The sequence below is a fragment of the Lutra lutra genome, chromosome X (genome assembly GCF_902655055.1).
Source record: "Lutra lutra chromosome X, mLutLut1.2, whole genome shotgun sequence".
NCBI lineage: Eukaryota > Metazoa > Chordata > Mammalia > Carnivora > Mustelidae > Lutra > Lutra lutra.
In genome coordinates, this window is record NC_062296.1 from 11,389,971 (window position 1) to 11,409,239 (window position 19,269).

The following is a 19,269-nucleotide window of genomic DNA, read 5'->3' on the forward strand; positions in this document are numbered from 1 at the left end:
GGTTTATGTGTCTGTATTTGTGCCAATACCAAGCTGTCTTGGTGATCACAGCTTTGTAGTATAGCTTGAAGTCAGACAACATGATGCCCCCAGCTTTGTTTTTCTTTTTCAACATTTCCTTGGTGATTCAGGGTCTTTTCTGATTCCATATAAATTTTAGAATTATTTGTTCCAGCTCTTTGAAAAATGTCTCTGGTATTTTGATAGGGATGGCATTGAAAGTATAAATTACTCTGGGTGGAGAGATATTTTAACACTGTTTATTCTTCCAATCCATGAGCATGGAATGTTTTTGCATCTTTTTGTGTCTTTCTCAGTTTCTTTCATAAGTGTTCTGTAGTTTCTAGAGCATAGATCCTTTACCTCGTTAGTTAGGTTTATTCCTAAGTATCTTATGGTTTTTGTTGCTACTGTGAATGGACTTGATTCCTTAATTTATTTTTCTACACTTACATTTTTAGCATATAGAAAAGCAACTGATTTCTGTATCCTCCCACATTGTTGAATTGCTGTATGAGTTCTAGTAATTTGATGGTGGAGTCTTTTGGGTTTTCCACATAAAATATCATGTCATCTGTGAAGAGAGAAAGTTTGACTTCTTCTTTGCCAATTTGAATAACTTTTTTATTCCTTTTTGTTGTCTGATTGCTGAGGCTAGGACTTCTAGTATTATGTGAACGATAGTGGTGAGAATGGGCATCCCTGTCATGTTATTAATCTTATGATAATGATATTTGCTTTTCATAGATGCTTTTTCTGATATTGAGGAATGTTTCCTATATCCCTATGCTCTGAAGAGTTTTAATCAGGAATGGATATATCATACAAATGGCTAACAGACACATGAAAAAAAATGCTCACCATCACTAGTCATCAGGGAAATACAAATCAAACCCACAATTGGAAACCACCTCACACAAGTTAGGATGGCAAAAATTAACAAAACAGGAATCAACAACTGTTGCTGAGGATCTGGAGAAAGGGGAACCCTCTTACACTGTTGGTGGGAATGCAAGTTGGTGCAGCTACTTTGGAAAACAGTATGGAGGTTCCTCAAGATGTTAAGAATAGAGCTACTCTACGACTTGACAACTGCCCTACTAGGTATTTACCCCAAAGATACAGATGTCATGAAAAGAAGGGGCACAGGCACCCCAATGTTCATAGCAACAATGTCCACAATAGCCAACCTGTGGAAGGATCTGAGATGCTCTTCAACAGATGAATGGTTAAAGAAGATGTGGTCCATATATGCAATGGAATATTACTCAGCCATCAGAAAGGATGAATACCCACCATTTGCATTAACATGGATGGAACTGGAGGGGATTATGCTAAATGAAGTAAGTCAAGCAGAGAAAGACAATTATCATATGGTTTCATTCATATTTGGAACACAAGCAATAGCACAGAGGACCATATAGGAAGGGAGGGTAATGTGAAGTGGAAAAAATCAGAGAGGAAGATGAACCATGAAAGACTCTGTGCTCTCTCTCTCTCTCTCTGACAAATAAATATTTGTTTCGGGTTTTGGGGGTGGAGTGGGGGGGTAACAGGGTGATGGGTATTAAGGAGGACACATGTTATGATGAGCACTGGGTGTTATATGTAACTGATCAAAAACTAATGATGTACTATACAGTGGCTAACTGAACATAATTTTAAAAAGTACAAATCAAAGAACCACTAAAAATAAATAAATAAATAAATAAAATCTAATTTGCCTGAAAAAAAAAATTACAGCATAGGGAATATAGTCAATAATATTTCAATGCACTTTTAATAAACATATTTTCTAGCATGTATGTCTGTGTATATAGAACCTTTTTACCCCTACCCATAAAATTGCATTATTCTATTTATTCTAATATCCATATGCCCAACAAACCTTTATTGAGATACTACTATGTGCCAGGCTATATGCATTACAATGATCATGATTCCTACTGCTAAAACTGTGAAAGTAAAAAAAAAAAATTTCAATGTCATTGTCTATTTATGAGAAATGTATCTTACTTTTTCAGAGTTGGCTTTCTGTAATATCTGTCAGACCTGTAGTTTCTGTGTTCTGGTAGACCCACGTTAAATTTCTCCAAAATATCTTTTTTTAATCCCTCTCATAAATGCATTTTGAAGCCCTAAGTTTATATATAGGTTGTGATTTTATGGGTCTAATTTCAAATGACTTATTTGTAATTTATTTCATTTTTTTAATTTTTATTTTATTTTTCAGTGTTCCAAGATTCATTGTTTATGCTTTTTGAGAACAGTCTAATTGGGAGATTAAAATCTAGTTGTCCCATACATTTCATTTTTTTATACCCTATCTAGGGTATTAATGGGAGAAATGGCTATAGGAAGCTTTGGGCAGCAAAAACAACTATTTTTTTTTTTTTGTTAAAAAAACAACTGAGGAAAAACAAAAGCAAGACACCTTGAAACTTTTGATTGAAGAAACACAATCACAGAGTTTCACACTAGTCAAAAGCTTTGCACTGTGGGATGAGAATAGCATAAAAGGAACCAGAAATTACAGCCTTTTCTCTCCTCTTGGTAATTTCTTCTGTGTGCTTCCTAAGTCAGGGAGAGGGCAGGTTTAGAAAAAGGAAAACTAGCACCTTTGATTAGTGGGAAACAGATAGTTCTTTCTTGCTAGAAAATAAAGAACAAAAGCAAAGGTGTTTAATGTGAAAGTGGCTTTAAAACCTAAGCCACAATCATAGTTCACTGCTTACTGTACATAAAATGCTATTCTTTAAGATTTCTAAGGTTAACTGTTAACAGTTATGTTTGTTGTAGAAATGAATAATTAGGGGCTTTTTGAAAAAAATTATTAAAAAATATTTGAGAAAAACTATTAATGTCCCCTTCAGTTAATTATTTGCCACTTAATTTCCTTTCTAGTTTACAAAATCCTGATCCTGTATTATTTAATATATATACTGGTAGTGAAGATATGTTTGGAAAACTGAAGGGGGGCAGCAAGTAGAGAAGAATCCAATGAAATAAATCCTTATCTCAGGCAACCTGAAATACTAAGTCACCAATATGAATAGGCTGTCATTTTTAATCACTTCCTGTGTTTCAGGAGGACCATAGCTTTATCCAGTATCCTTTATCCTACAGCTTTATTGAGATATAATTCACTTATAATACTGTGTAAGTTTAAGGCATGTAACACTTTGACTTGATACACATATACTCCAAAACAATTATCATCATAGCATCAGCTAACACCTTCATTGCATTAACAGTAATTTTTTGTGTTGAGAAAATTTAAGCAACTCTCTTAGCGACTTTCAAGTATATAATACAGTATTATTAACTATAATCACCATGCTGTATATTAGATCCCCAGAACTTAATCATCTTGGAATTGGAAGTTTATATCCTTTAACCAACACCTCCCCATGTCTTCCACCCCGCATCCCCAGGCCCACGTGAGCACCAGTCTACTCTCTGGTTCTGTGAGTCCGGCTTTTCCTGATTCTACATGTAAGTAAGATCATATTGTATTTGTCCTTCACTTTATGACTTATTTCAAGGTTCATTCACAAATGACAGGATTTTCTTCTTTCTCATGGCTGAATAATATTCTATTATGTATTATATATCATAATACATATAGCATAACATTTTCTTTATCCACTTATCTGTTGACAGATGCTTAGGTTGTTTCTTTGCTATAAGCACTATGCTTTTTAATCCTCAAACAAGCTCTATGAATCAGGTAGTCTCATTATTTCCTGTTTCACAATGAGATTATTGAGGTCTAGAGAAGTTAAGTAGCTTGTCTAAGGTCACACAGTGAGTGAAAGATAGAGCTAGGTTTCAAACCCAGGTCTATGTGAATATTTCATTATAGTTCTTTCCTCCGTGTGGCCTATTACCTCTATATGAAGTCTGTGTAAAGTTCTTAGTCTCATTAAAGGGAATAATTGTTTCCTATGGCTAGCTTCCATAGAATATTCTCAGGATAAATATTTTTACATAAGGTGTATGACTTCTGGTCCCCTGGTCCTATGGCTAGGGGTTGACACCATGACTTTGGAGGTCCATTTCCCTAGTTCTAGTGTTCTCATTGGAGGTTAACGTGGTGAGATGAGGCAAGGCATGGTTTAGGAACTTGAAAACTCTCCTTAATTTCAGTTCTGCCTCTAATTACCCTAGTGCTCTTGGTTGATCCTTGACTTTACTCTATCCAGGGGCAGGAAAGAAGGTTCCTACTAAACAAAGGTCAGTGATGAGATCTTCCCCAATGTCCCATCAGCTTAATGGGTTTCAATCTCTTCCAGTCTAAAGGAAAGGGAACGTGTTTTATTTTCTTTAAATTGTGTCAAATGCAATGTAAGCTCAAGAGATACTCAGACAAATATGTCACTCTCCCTTTTCCTAAAGAGTAGTTCACAGTCCATTAGAAAAAACAGACAATCAAATGACAAATTAACATTGATATGCCATGGTCTATTAAAGACAAAGTTTTAGTAGAATTCACAAGAGAGAATTTTGTGAGGAAGAACTCAGAGAAAGCTTCAGATAAAAGGGGATATTTGACCTAGATCTTAAAGGATACTAAAGATAATGAAAACAACATTTGCTGAGTATTAAATGTCAAATACTCTGGTAAATGCTTTATATGCATTTTTTCTTTAATCCTCCTAGCAAAACTATAAGCCAATTATTAGAACTGTTATTTTACAAAGTCACACAGGCACTAAGGGGCAAAATTGTGACTCAACCCATTGAGTCTTCATTTATTAATGAATAAATATTGTTTCAGGAGCTGTTCTAGATTGGCAGTTCTCAACCAGGACTGGTTTTGTTCTATAGGGGATGTTTGGCAAAGTCTTGGGACATGTTGGGTTATCTCAACAGGGGGATGTGCTACAGGCATCTGGTGGGTAAAGGACAGAGATACTGCTAAATATCTTACAATGCACAGAACAGCCATCCACAATAAATAATTATTTGGCTCAAAATGTCAATAGTTGGTTAACAAATCCCGTTGACATTGAAAAGCCCTGTTTTAAAGGTTTAGGGTACAGCAGGGAAACAATGGCCCTGGATCAATCATCTTACTCTCTTTTGGGTGCAGAGAGAAAATTTAAAAATTAATAAAATGATACATAATAGAATGTCATGTTGTGACAAGTACTATGAGAAAAATAAAGCAGAGAATGAAAATGTGGAAAAGATATGCTGATTTAGAAAGAGTGGCCAGAAAACACCCATTTGTGGAAGTAGTACTTGAACAGAATGAAATGAAGGAAAAAGCCATGTGAATATCTAGAAAACAGAAGGTGCAAAGGCCCTGAAGTAAAGGCACATTCTAGGAATGGAATGTTCTAGGAGTGTTCAAGGAGGCTACTGTGTCTACAAAGGGGTGAACAGTGCAGAGAATGCTGAAAGATTATGACAAGGAGTCAGTGGGAGGCCAGATCATATAAGACTTCGTAATCCATGATAAGGACATTAGACTTTGTTTTATGTGCATTAGAAGGCCACTGGGGGGATTTCAGCAGGGAAAAAACATAGTGAGATTTACATTTTAAGAATAACACTGTAGGGGCGCCTGGGTGGCTCAGTGGGTTAACCCTCTGCCTTCGGTTCAGGTCATGATCCCACGGTCCTGGGATCAAGCCCTGCATCGGGCTCTCTGCTCAGCAATGAGCCTGCTTCCCTGCTCTCTCTCTGCATGGCTCTCTGCCTACTTATGATCTATATCTGTCAAGTAAATAAATAAAATCTTAAAAAAAAAAAAGAATAACACTATAGCTTGTGTGGGGAAAACAGACCCTTTGAGAGACTCCCCTTTCCATTAGTATGTCTGGCTGAGAAGGCCTATATCCTACTAAAATTAAGTTAAAACTCTGGATTAAAACCAATCCTCTTAAAAACACTGGAACACTGGAAAGATAGTAAGAATTCATCAAGTCAAAATATAAATGAAGACAGGATTTCCAAAAGTAATGAAACTATTTTTGTGGCCAAACCTATAGGAATTGAACTTTGTTTGAATGATCTCAGAGGCTGTGGGGAACAGAAGGCAATGCCTAGGACCTTCACAAAATGGACAATCTAATAGGAGCCCCTATTTTCATAAATCTTAGATCCCATAAATTTATAACTTCAGTGTAAATGTGAACTAGAAGTAAATCTAACTCTGTTTCACATTCATCTCTAATGAACAGCAAGGAAAATTGCCTTAGAAATTCTTATAGATGCTTGGGGCAGGGAGATACATGGATTTTTCAACTAAAAGCTGGCCCTAATACGGATTGAAAATCCAAATTTATACTACCTGAATATCTTCCCAAAAAACTTAAGCCAAGAAATTAGTTTAAAGTAATCAATCCTCAGTGGGTGGTAGTCCCAGACACCTGAATGAAACAAAAACCAAAAATCCTCTTTTGAGAAAGTTATATACATCTGGGTCTCCAAGAATACCAAACAGTAATTTTCTGAGGAAAATGAAGGGCTCACCATAAAAAAAAAATCATTTAATAACTACAGTATGTTAAGTTGAAAGAATTTAAGTGTAGCTAGTATTCTATGGTCCCTATGTTGTCAAGAGGAAGAAAAATGTATCTTTGGGATATATACCCAGCAGTGCAATTGTTGGGTTGTAAGGTAGCTCTGTTTTTAACTTTTTGAGGAACCGAATTAATTTTAGCCATTCTTACTGGTGTGAGGTGGTATCTCATTGTGGTTCTGAAACTAATAATACACTATATGTTAATCGATTGAATTTAAATTTAAAAAAGAGGAAGAGAAATGTATTGATTATCTTTAGACTTTAAGAAGTGAAGTATGAATGTTGTAATTTACAGGGTTATCACTAAAAATAATTGTGTACCCACAAATTAGTAGAAAGAATAAAAGGAAATATAAAAAAACTTGACTCAAGAGAAATCATGAAGGAAGAAATATAAAACAGTTCAGACAAAAGAACAAAATTATATGGTAAGATATAAATGTAAATGTACCAATAATTACATTAATTTTAATTGAACTAAATTATCCAGTTATAAGGCCAATATTTTCAGTGAGGATTAAAAATTCCAAGTACAACAACAAAAATTCCAAGTATATGTTCCTTGCAGGAGACATCTAAAATATAAATTCTGAAAGCAAAACGATGAGAAAACATTTACCAAACAAATTTCAGCCAAAAGATAAAGAATTAGAGCTATTTCTATAGAACAAAATAGATTATAAGGCAAAATGCATTGCTTGAGTGATAAAGTATCTCTAAATGTAAGCTCCATTAGGGCAGGGGTTTTTTTCTTTCCATTTGGTCATTGCACCTAGAATAGTGCCTGGTGCACAGCAAATGCTCAATAAATAATAAGTAGATATTAAATAAATGAGTGAATGAACTTCCTAATGAGAAAAGGTTTAATTCATCAGGAAGATACAACAGTTTAAAATTTGTATTCACCTAATAATGTACCTACCAAATATAGAAAGCAAAATTTGACAGAACTATAGGAAGCAAAAGATAAGTTCATGATTAGAGAGCAGGATTTTAATATACCTCTCTAAGTGATCAGTAGACAAATCAGCCAAAAATATCAGTAAGATACCTCATTCTTTTTTTTTTAAGATTTTATTTATTTATTTGACAGACAGAGATCACAAGTAGGCAGAGAGGCAGGCAGAGAGAGAGAGGAAGAAGCAGGCTCCCTGCTGAGCAGAGAGCCCAATGCAGGGCTCCATCCCAGGACCCTGAGATCATGACCCAAGCCAAAGGCAGAAGTTTTAACCCACTGAGCCACCCAGGTGCCCCAAGATACCTCATTCTTGAGGATAGACTATAAATGAGCAAGGATTCAAACAAGAACAGTTAAGGTGCTTTATAAAAGTCTAGTTGAAAGATCGTACTATCCTGGACTTGGGTAGTGAGAGCACAGAAGGTAAGAAATGCTGAAATTCTGGATATATTCTCAAAGTGGAAAAAACAGGTTTTGCTTATAGATTGCATGTATATCTAAGGGAAATAAAGGAGTTAAGCAAAACTTCAGGAGTTTTTACCTAACCAACCAGGTGAATGGTGTTTCATTTATTGAAATGAGTTAACTGGGGAATTTGCTGGTTTGTACAAAAGATGATTGTGGTGGTAGCTCAAGAGATCAGTTTTGGACATATTAAGGTGGAGATGCCTATTAGATGTCCCAATTGGAGATATAAGGGAGTAAGCTGGACATAAAAACCTGTAATTCATGGAAGAAGTTGAGAATCAAATACAAATATGGGATTTGACAGCATAAAGATGGCAGTTGAAGCCATAAGACCAGATGAGATTATCTTAAGTGAGAGAAGATAGAGAGTCAAGAACTGAATCCTGGTGCACCTTTAGTAGCTGGGAAGAATGAAGGTGGGACAGCAAATGAGATGGGAAGGAAAAGTCACAAAGGTAGGAGGAAAACAAGGACTGTGTCATATTCTGGTAGCTAAGTGGAAAAAAAAAATTCTTGAAAAAGTGACCAACTATGTCAAATGCTGTTCAGAGGTGGAGTAAGATGAGAACTGAAAATTGATCATTGGATTAAGCAAGATGGAGGTCACTGGCAGCCTTGACAAGTACGGTTTCAGTGCAGTGGTGAAGATAACATCCTGATTGAACCACTTTAGTTTCAAGAGGTAACAGGAAGAGAGCAAGTGGAGATGGCAAGTATAGATTTTTTCAGGCTTTAGTTTCAAATGGAAGCCAAGGAGGCAGAGAAAAGATACGATAAAGTCAGAAAATGTTCTCCTATCTTAAGATGGAAAGGACAGTATATTTGTATATGAAAATGGTGAAATCAAAAGAAAAAATAATTATGAAAGGAAGAGAGAAGATAGCTGCATGAGAAAAGTCCTTGAGCCAGAGATACGGGGTATCATCTAGTGTCTTCAACAGACTCCACTAATTAGATACTCCGATTCCATCACCCAGTAGAGGAACACAACAGTAGCTGCTTTTCAAATGGCTTATAATTACCTGTTGCAGATTTCATAGCCTTGAGATTGGGATCTGAGTGAAGAGCCACAGTATTCACTACACCAGCCAACTTTGAGTTGGAGGGTCATGCTAATTGAAGACAATGTCCATGACTCTTGCCATGATATTTGATATCTTTCACGTCTGCAGTGTTTCCCATTAGAAGTCCTTTGCAATTCTAAAATAATCTGACAAATTCCGTTCATCAATTTTCTAATCTGTGATCATTCCAAATGGGAGTATTTGCTGTTTCATTACCATGGCTCCCACTTCTGCCTTTCTTACATTATTCCTTCATCCTTTAATCCTTTGCCCTCCCACTTCTTTCCCTTTTTAATTGCTACTGGTCCCTATAAGGCCAGCATGAATATTCCTGAAAGCCTTCCTTATGACTCTAGTCTGTCTTCTCTGAACTCTAATGGTACTTCATTGTATATGTTCCTTGTATCTATATATGACCTCTACATGACTATTAACTCTTTGGTAAAAGGATCTAAGTCTGAAAAAGCCAAAGAATTATTCAGTATATAGAAAAAAGCAATTTACATTCCTTGAAGAGCTCTAAGTACTGTTTCTAGTCTCCTCCATTGTTAGGGGATCTAAATGGCAAAACAGAGCTGTGGGGAATCTGGATGGACCAATACAGATAGTAAGGTTTGAAGCCTGAATGGAAAGGAATGTGTTCTTTCTTGGTGTATGCTGCTCAGCTGAGTTCTTCCTTATCTCTCATTTGAAAGTATGGGGGCCAGAGCAGAACTTTCTTTCACATAGGTCAGCAGGAAGATATAGAGTATCATTGACTGGATTCTACAGAGTAATAATCTAAGGCACCGAGTGCCAACAGGTTCTCAATGTCATCTGGTAAGCTATCACTATGCCTCAAAGCCTTAATGTGCTCATCTGGGTTGAACAGCTCTTCCTGTGACACATTAGACATATTTTAATGCAAAATCAAAGTTAAAATGCCAGCATGACTAATAATTAAAATGTGGAGCATTATGAAGGGAGAAGAGAAAGATGAGGGGGAATATTTCACTTATCAGGTAAGGATCACAGAAGGGTGTTTCCTGGCAGGTTCCAGAACCTGACTGTGTTAAATTCAGGAAAAAAGGAATAATCAGTCTCAGGGGGCAGACACAAGCAAACTATAGTCATCTTGATTAAAGTAAAAACTTCTGTGCCACTTTAGAAATGGAAATTCTAACTGCCATGTAGACTAGCAATATAGAGTCACAAAACAGAATCACAGCATGTCTGAACTGAAAATTATTTAATCACCATATTAAATTCCCTCATTTTACAAAGGAAAAAATTGTGACAAGTAAAGGGGATGTGATTGTGCAAGGTCACAAAGCTAGTTAGAGGCAGAGCTAGAGACAAAACTCAAAATTCCTGCTTCATAAGCCAGTGAAATACAATTGTAAGCCATTACCAATTCAACACATCTATGGAGCACCTGAGATGGGTCAAACACAGTAAGTCATAAGCAGCACTATACACGTGCTAATTGGAATAAAATGTAAGCAGATATATAATTTAAAATTTTCCAATAACCACAATAAAAAAATTTAAAAACCACTGAAATCAATTTTGATAATATATTTGATTTTACCTAACGTATCTAAAATACCATTTCAACATACAATTTAAAAAATTTTAACGATATAGCACACATTATCTTATTTATATTAAGTCTCCAAATCCAGCATGTATTTTACACTTACAACAAATTTCCATTTGAACTGACCACATGTCAAATGTGCAATAGCCACATGTGGCTAGTTCTAGCTAGTTACCACTCTACCGAACAGCACGGCTCCATATTGTACACTAGAAAAATAAGTCCTTAACACACTTCTGAAAAGTAATTAAAATGCAGCTCTAACATATTACATTTAATAATCAAATAAGTTACAAAAAGCAGAAAATGCTTTTTCAGATGAAGTCCTGTGAGCTTCAATTAAGTGTCCTACTTCCCTCAGTTATTCTATACCATGCCTGAGCATACCAGGTCATTGGAAAGGTTAAATGAAAAGAAGCAAAAAGAACATCTAAATAAAATGTTATGTTAAACCCAATAGTTTTTTAATGATTTCCTGCCTTCATTTATTCCAAGTCTTTATAATTGTGATTAAACATTATTTTCACAGTGGCAAGTCAGAACAGATAATAACAGGAATGGAGACACTTTCTGGTAAAACATTAGGGACTAAACTGTCCATTCCAAATTAGTTTTTTCCCCAATATCACTGTCAAGACTAGTTTTTCATAAAAGGCAGATCATTTTACATGGAAGGAATTGCTAAGCAGGCTAGAGGTTCCAAATCCATTACCTGTTCATCACCTAGCTAATAGATGTTCACCCTCTATAACCTTGGAGAAATTCTGCCACAAAATTCAAATGCAACATACAACTCATATTTCTGAGCCCAGTGCTGCAAAATATGGCTCGACAATATTACAGAATCTTTCAAATGAGAGCTTTCTAGAAAATCCAGAATTTATGTTCATAGTAACCATAAATTAATGAAATGCCACAACAAATTTTGGAGCCCAAGAAGATGTAGCCTAACATTATAGTAGCTGGTCAGGAGAGGGTAGTTTCTGCAAAAGTCACTAAATACCATCCTCTTAGAGGTACAGTTTCCATAACTATCACTCTAAAGCATAAATGTATGGGGGAAAATGAGGTACAAACCTTGGATGTTTTTCAATTTTTTTCATGTATCTTGCTTCGTGCATTGTCACTTGAAGAAATATCACTTTTCTTTTCCTGAAAAAAATTATAAAACACATTATTTCATTTCTAGGTCTTTGGGGGAAAAATCTTACTTTATCTCTAGTTTGTCTTCAATTTCAAAATGTGCTACTCTAATTACTAACAGGATAAACAATGAAAGTTTATATGCCATATAGCTTAAAATGACTAGAAGATTGTAAAGGAAATGCCAGAAATTTTATTTTCATAGAAGTTTACTTTCAAATAGAGATAGTTCTATTTTTTAAACCTGAGTGTTTAGAATTGTTGGAGGGTGGAAATCTACCAACTTTTTTTTCCCCATTGTGTAAATTATGCAGTACTCAGTACACTTATCTGAGAGCATTTGCAAATTGGAAGGTAGTCAATAGAACATGACCAGGATGTTATGTAAAGAGAATTAAATCCTGTCATGCGTGGAATGGTTGAGGGAAGTGGAGAAAAAACTTGGGAAGATGCCAACTTTAACATAAACACTAACAGATCTGAAGGGAGAAATAGACAATAATAGTAGGGGACTTTAATAACCCACTATCAACAATGAGTAGAAAACCCAGACAGAACATCAGCAGGAAAACACTGGACTTGGACCATGATAGATCATAAGGTATGTCACAAAAGAAGTCCTGGCAAATTTAAAAAGACTGAAATCATACCAAAGCCAGATAAGGACACTACAAGAAGAAAATTACAAGTCTATATCCTTTACGAACATGGATGCAAAATCTTCAACAAAATACTACAAAACAGAATCCAACAGCACATTACAAAGATCATAAACCATGATCAAGTTGGATTTAATGCTGGGATGCAATGATTGTTCAACATACCCAAATAAATCAATGTGATACAACACATAAACAGAATGAAGCATAAAAATCACATGATCATCTTGATAGGTGCAGAAAAATCATTTGACAGTATTCAACATTTTTTCATGATAAAATCTCTCAACAAATTAGTTGTAGAAGGACCGCGCCTCAACATAATAAAGGCCATATATGACCAACCCACATCATACTCAACAGTGAAAAGCTGAAAGTTTTCTTTTTAGATCAAGTACAAGACAGGGCGCCTGGGTGGCTCAGTTGGTTAAGCCACTGCCTTCGGCTCAGGTCATGATCCTGGAGTCCCAGGATGGAGTCTTGCATTGGGCTCCCAGCTCCAAGGGGAGTCTTCTTCTCCCTCTGACCTTCTCCCTTCTCATGCTCTCTCTCACTCTCTCTCTCTCTCAAATAAATAAATAAAATCTTTGGAAAAAAAGATCAAGTACAAGACAAAGATGCCCACTCTCACTACTTCAATATGATACAGTACTAGAAGTCCTACTTAAAACAATCAGGCAAGAAAAAGAAATAAAAGACAACCAAATCAGAAAGGCAGAAGTCCAATTGCCTCTGCCTACAGATGACATGACATGTCATGTTGAAAACCCTGAAGAATCTGCCACAAAATTATCAGCACTAATAAATGAACTCAGTGAAGTTGCAGAGTTCAAAACCAATATACAATAATCAGTTACATTTCTATACACTAATAAGGAAATATTGAAAAGAGAAATTAAGGAAACAATCATTTATTGAGTAGCTTTGGGAGAAAAATATATTCTACCAGTCCTGCTAAGGATTCCCAGGTTTGTCAGACCTTTTCTATGGATATGCCTGTTCCATACTTCTTATTTCTGCTTAGGGGGTGGGGTTTCTTATGATCAAGTGCTTTCTCTCATCCTGCAAAGCCAGGCCAAGGGTGGACAGTCTCTCATTTGCTTTCCCTAGGGTGGTGTTCAGAGCTCCAATTTGTGTACTTTCTCCTAATCTTAGAGTCGAGCCAGTTTCCTGTGCAAGCTCCCCAGCCACAGCAAAAGCTTGCACACCAATCCCTCAAGGGCGAAACACAGGGAGCCAGCTACAGCATGGGTGTGTGTGTGTGCGTGAGGTGTACAGAGCATTGGGGGTACCTGTGGGCCTGTTGGGTAATCCACAGGTTAGTCATCCCCAGTGGTTTGTGGGCAGGCTTCCTGATGAATTCTGCAGAGTGCTTGGTAGGATCTACATCCCTTTGATGCTCTTGAAGAAGCCCATTTGTTGTTCTCCCAGCCAACCCACTCCAGTTATGTAGCAATCTCTTTATTCTGGATGGGATAAGAAAGAAGTGAACCTCTCAGGCCCAGTCATGTACAGCTGGGGCAGTGGGTGCTCATTACAGGCTCACTTTCCCATGTGGCAGAAACAGCAGGCTGGGGATCTCTCTATTGGTACAGAGCTGTGCTGCCGTGGAAAATGGGAGATAAGGGTAAAAGGAAACTGATCCTCTTATCCTCTTCAGTGTTTCCGATCTCAGATATTTTTGTCCCAACAGCATGCTGGAACTTCTCTGCTGGACTCCTGGACTTCCACAAAGGTGCTCTAGTCTGTGAGTGTCGAAATAGGTGTTTTTTGGTGGGAAGATAGCAGAAAACTCTTATTCTACCATTTTGCTGTCACTCAAGGAATTGGAAGTTTAAAGTCTTGGTAATGGTCCTTCTTGAGTAGCAAAAATACTGTCTGTTAAGGTTGCATATGATGCTTTGGGACACTGATGTGATCCTTTTGACAACAGAATAAAAGCCCAGGAGCTCTTTTGCTCAGGGCTCTGAGGATCTAACATTCTTCTTTGATCAGGGCCTAAGACATTATTACATGTCAATGATGGAGCTGTTAAGAACCATGTTAGAGGAATCTAACATTCCTATATCAAAATTTTATAACATATTATATCCAAAAAGCAATTACTAAACACCACCATAGAATGAAATCAAATTAAATTGAATTTACATATTTAGACACATACATAGAAACAATAAGAGAAAAATGTTTACCAGCTTATTCACAGTTCTCATCTCCAGAAGTAGAATTGGGCTTATTTTCCTTCTTTGTAGACTTATGCATTGGCTACATTTAGAGTAATTAATATATATTACTTTGGTAATCAGAAAAAAATTGTTATTTCACAAATATAATTAAATAATAAACAATGAATGCCATAAAATTAATTTCTTATAAAAGTTCTTAATTAGCCCACTTTTTTCAACCATGTGCTGGAAAATTCCCACTGGGTCTCATAAGAATGATAAAGGTCTTGGGGGAGGGGAAGAACTGATTCATTTTCTATTTTTAATAATGATGTCATGGATGATTTTTAATTTCTGATTATAAAACTAACATACATTGAATTTATCCAAGAATACAATTTATATTTAGGACTTTAAATACATAAAACTAAAACTCTCATTTTAAACACATAAATAATTCAGAATAAACTAATTCAGGACACTTCATTTAAATCCTTAGGATTAAATCTCTTAATTTAAATAAAGAAAATACATTATTCCATTAAAATATCATCTTAGAAAATGCAACATTCAGTGGGTTGCCTCTTTGTTTTGTTGACTGTTTCCTTTGCTGTGCAGAAGCTTTTGATTTTGATGAAGTCCCAAAAGTTCATTTTTGCTTTTGTTTCCTTTGCCTTTGGAGACATATCTTGAAAGAAGTTGCTGTGGCTGATATCGAAGAGGTTACTGCCTATATTCTCCTCTAGGATTCTGATGGATTCCTGTCTCACGTTGAGGTCTTTTATCCATTTTGAGTTTATCTTTGTATACGGTGTAAGAGAATGGTCGAGTTTCATTCTCCTACATATAGCTGTCCAGTTTTCCCAGCACCATTTATTGAAGAGACTCTTTTTTCCACTGTATATTTTTTCCTATTTTGTCAAAGATTATTTGACCATAGAGTTAAGGGTCCATATCTGGGCTCTCTACTCTGTTCCACTGGTCTATGTGTCTGTTTTTATGCCAGTACCATGCTGTCTTGGTGATCACAGCTTTGTAGTAAAGCTTGAAATCAGGTAACGTGATGCCCCCAGTTTTATTTTTGTTTTTCAACATTTCCTTAGCGATTCAGGGTCTCTTCTGATTCCATACAAATTTTAGGATTATTTGCTCCAACTCTTTGAAAAATACCAGTGGAATTTTGATCGGAATAGCATTAAAAGTATAGATTGCTCTAGGCAGTATAGACATTTTAACAATGTTCATTCTTCCAATCCAAGAGCATGGAATGGTCTTCCATCTTTTTGTGTCTTCTTCAATTTCTTTCATGAGTGTTCTGTAGTTCCTCAAGTACAGTTCCTTTACCGCTTTGGTTAGGTTTATTCCCAGGTATCTTATGGTTCTTGGTGCTATAGTAAATGGAATCAATTCTCTAATTTCCCTTTCGGTATTTTCATTGTTAGTGTATAAGAAAGCCACTGATTTCTGTACATTGACTTTGTATCCTGCCACGTTGCTGAATTGTTGTATGAGTTCTAGTAGTTTGGGGGTGGAGTCTTTTGGGTTTTCCATATAAAGTATCATGTCACCTGCGAAGAGAGAGAGTTTGACTTCTTCATTGCCAATTTGGGTACCTTTTATTTCTCTTTGTTGTCTGATTGCTGTTGCTAGGACTTCTAATACTATGTTGAACAAGAGTGGTGAGAGTGGGCATCCTTATAATGTTCCTGATCTCAACGGGAAGGCTGCAAGCTTTTTCCCATTGAGGATGATATTTGCTGTGGGTCTTTCATAGATAGATTTTATGAAGTTCAGGAATGTTCACTCTATCCCTATACTTTGAAGCATTTTAATCAGGAATGGATGCTGGATTTTGTCAAATGCTTTTTCTGCATCAATTGAGAGGACCATGTGGTTCTTCTCTCTTTTCTTATTAATTTGTTCTATCACATTGATTGATTTGCGAATGTTGAACCATCCTTCTAGCCCAGGAATGAATCCCACCTGGTCATGGTGGATAATCTTTTTAATGTGCTGTTGGATCCTGTTTGCTAGGATCTTGTTGAGAATCTTAGCATCCATATTCATCAGTGATATTGGTCTGAAATTCTCCTTTTTGGTAGGGTCTTTGCCTGGTTTGGGGGTCAGGGTAATGCTGGCTTCATAGAAAGAGTCTGGAAGTTTTCCTTCTGCTTCAATTTTTTGAAACAGCTTCAGGAGAAAAGGTGTTATTTCTTCTTTGAAAGTTTGGTAGAATTCCCCAGGGAATCCGTCAGGTCCTGGGCTCTTGTTTTTTGGGAGGTTTTTGATCACTGCTTCAATCTCGTTACTAGATATCGGTCTATTTAGGTTGTCAATTTCTTCCTGGTTCAATTTTGGGAGTTTACAGCTTTCCAGGAATGCATCCATTTCATCTAGGTTGCTTAGCTTATTGGCATATAACATAGAAGATACTTGCAAATGACAGTACAGACAAAAGGTTGATATCCAGGATCTATAAAGAACTCCTCAAACTCAACACACACAAAACAGACAATCATATAAAAAAATGGGCAGAAGATATGAACAGACACTTCTCCAATGAAGACATACAAATGGCTATCAGACACATGAAAAAATGTTCATCATCACTAGCCGTCACAGAGATTCAAATTAAAACCACATTAAGATACCACCTTACACCACTTAGAATGGCCAAAATTAGCAAGACAGGAAACAACATGTGTTGGAGAGGATGTGGAGAAAGGGGAACCCTCTTACACTGTTGATGGGAATGCAAATTGGTGCAGCCTCTTTGGAGAACCATGTGGAGATTCCTCAAGAAATTAAAAATAGAGCTTCCCTATGACCCTGCCATTGCACTACTGGGTATTTACCCCAAAGATACAGATGTAGTGAAAAGAAGGGCCATCTGTACCCCAATGTTTATAGCAGCAATGGCCATGGTCGCCAAACTGTGGAAAGAACCAAGATGCCCTTCAACGGACGAATGGATAAGGAAGATGTGGTCCATATACAGTATGGAGTATTATGCCTCCATCAGAAAGGATGAATACCCAACTTTTGTAGCAACATGGACGGGACTGGAAGAGATTATGCTGAGCGAAATAAGTCAAGCAGAGAGAGTCAATTATCATATGGTTTCACTTATTTGTGGATCATAACAAATAGCATGGAGGGCAAGGGGAGATGGAGAGGAGAAGGGAGTTGAGGGAAATTGGAAGGGGAGGTGAACCATGAGAGACTATGGACTCTGAAAAACAATCTGAGGGTTCTGAAGGGGCAGGGGGTGGGAGGTTGGGGGAACCAAGTGGTGGGTATTGGAAAGGGCACATATTGTATGGAGCACTGGGTGTGGTGCAAAAACAATAAATACTGTTACACTGAAAATAAATTAAAATTTTAAAAGAAAAAAAAAGAAAATGCAACATAGTTCCTACAATGAGAAACATAATAGACTGGTAATCTGGATCTGCTAAATATCTTATTGTGAATTAGGTAAATCAGATTTATCTCTAGATCCTAGATCTGGAAATGATCAGAAATATATATAGATAATACATATATTTCTACAGAGCAGCCCATAAAACACATCACTACTCCAAAGTTTGTTTCCTGAGCAAGACTTGTTTTCCTCAGGTATAAAATGAGGGAGTTGGAATAAATGATCTACAGTGACCCTTTAACAGGGCAACCGTCACCCTACAGACACACCAGCTCCATGAAGGAACCTGCATTAATATAAAGTCACCCCATCTTATACAGAGTTTCAAAATACTAATTTAAGAACACATTTGTCCTCATGAAGTAATATCCTTTACCAATCTGACCCAATGACCATATTGAAATACCCCCACAATTTTAAAGCATACCAGCCTCATCCATAAGAATACCTTCTGTTCCATAGAGACTGTAATTCCCTTGAAAGAATCTCCGTAAAGAATCTCCTGCCATTTGCAATCTTGTCGACACTTGAAAGGGTTTCTCATTCACCCTTCAGGTGCCACGTCTACATCTAGTTGTACTACTTCACATCATCCATTCACACTTTAGTTTTATAGGAAAATTTATACAGAGGCTTTATTTGTGAGTAAAGGATTACACTCTGTTTTTCAGAAGTATTTAAACTGCACCATTTACAACTTTCTGTAATGTTATCAAAATATACTGTTTGGTTTGGTTTCTGCAAAGCAAAAATAAAACTGAAATCCTCAAAAACACAGGATAAGTAATTTAAATCACATTAAAATTCCTTGTTACATCTAAGTGAACACTATCATCATTAATCCTATAATATAATTGTGACACCAATAAAATTAACATCTTTCCATTTAAAATGTTCCCCAGAACAAGAGGCCAATTCTTCAGAGTATATTTTATCAATTATTTTAAAAATTAAATTAGAATTTCTAACACTGCATCTCATAGTCACATTATCATTTAGTGAATTCATTATGATGAATATCACCACTATGACTATCAAGGGAACTAGTAAATGACTACTTCTTTAGCATTTTAACAATGGAAGCTGAAACATACAGCTTTATCCCTTTCGCATGTGATTTTTCTCTTTAGCTCCTTCCAATAATTGAAGTCTTTAATCTACCATTGTTTGACACAGAGTCTACTTTGGGTAATATATTTCTTTTTCTTTATCACATAACTCTTACTACCTCATTATTTCTTAAATTATAACATAAAATGTAATCAATTAATTGA

At 36.2% G+C, this 19,269-nt stretch overlaps 1 long non-coding RNA gene across 1 annotated transcript in view; it reads right to left on the minus strand.

Moving 5' to 3' along the window:
* Nucleotides 1–19,269, minus strand: part of LOC125092375 (uncharacterized) — a 172,304-nt gene that overhangs the window by 39,091 nt on the left and 113,944 nt on the right. Inside the window, exon 3 of the long non-coding RNA XR_007124887.1 lies at nt 11,682–11,756. This is a non-coding gene — a long non-coding RNA (uncharacterized LOC125092375). The remainder of the gene's footprint in view (nt 1–11,681; nt 11,757–19,269) is intronic.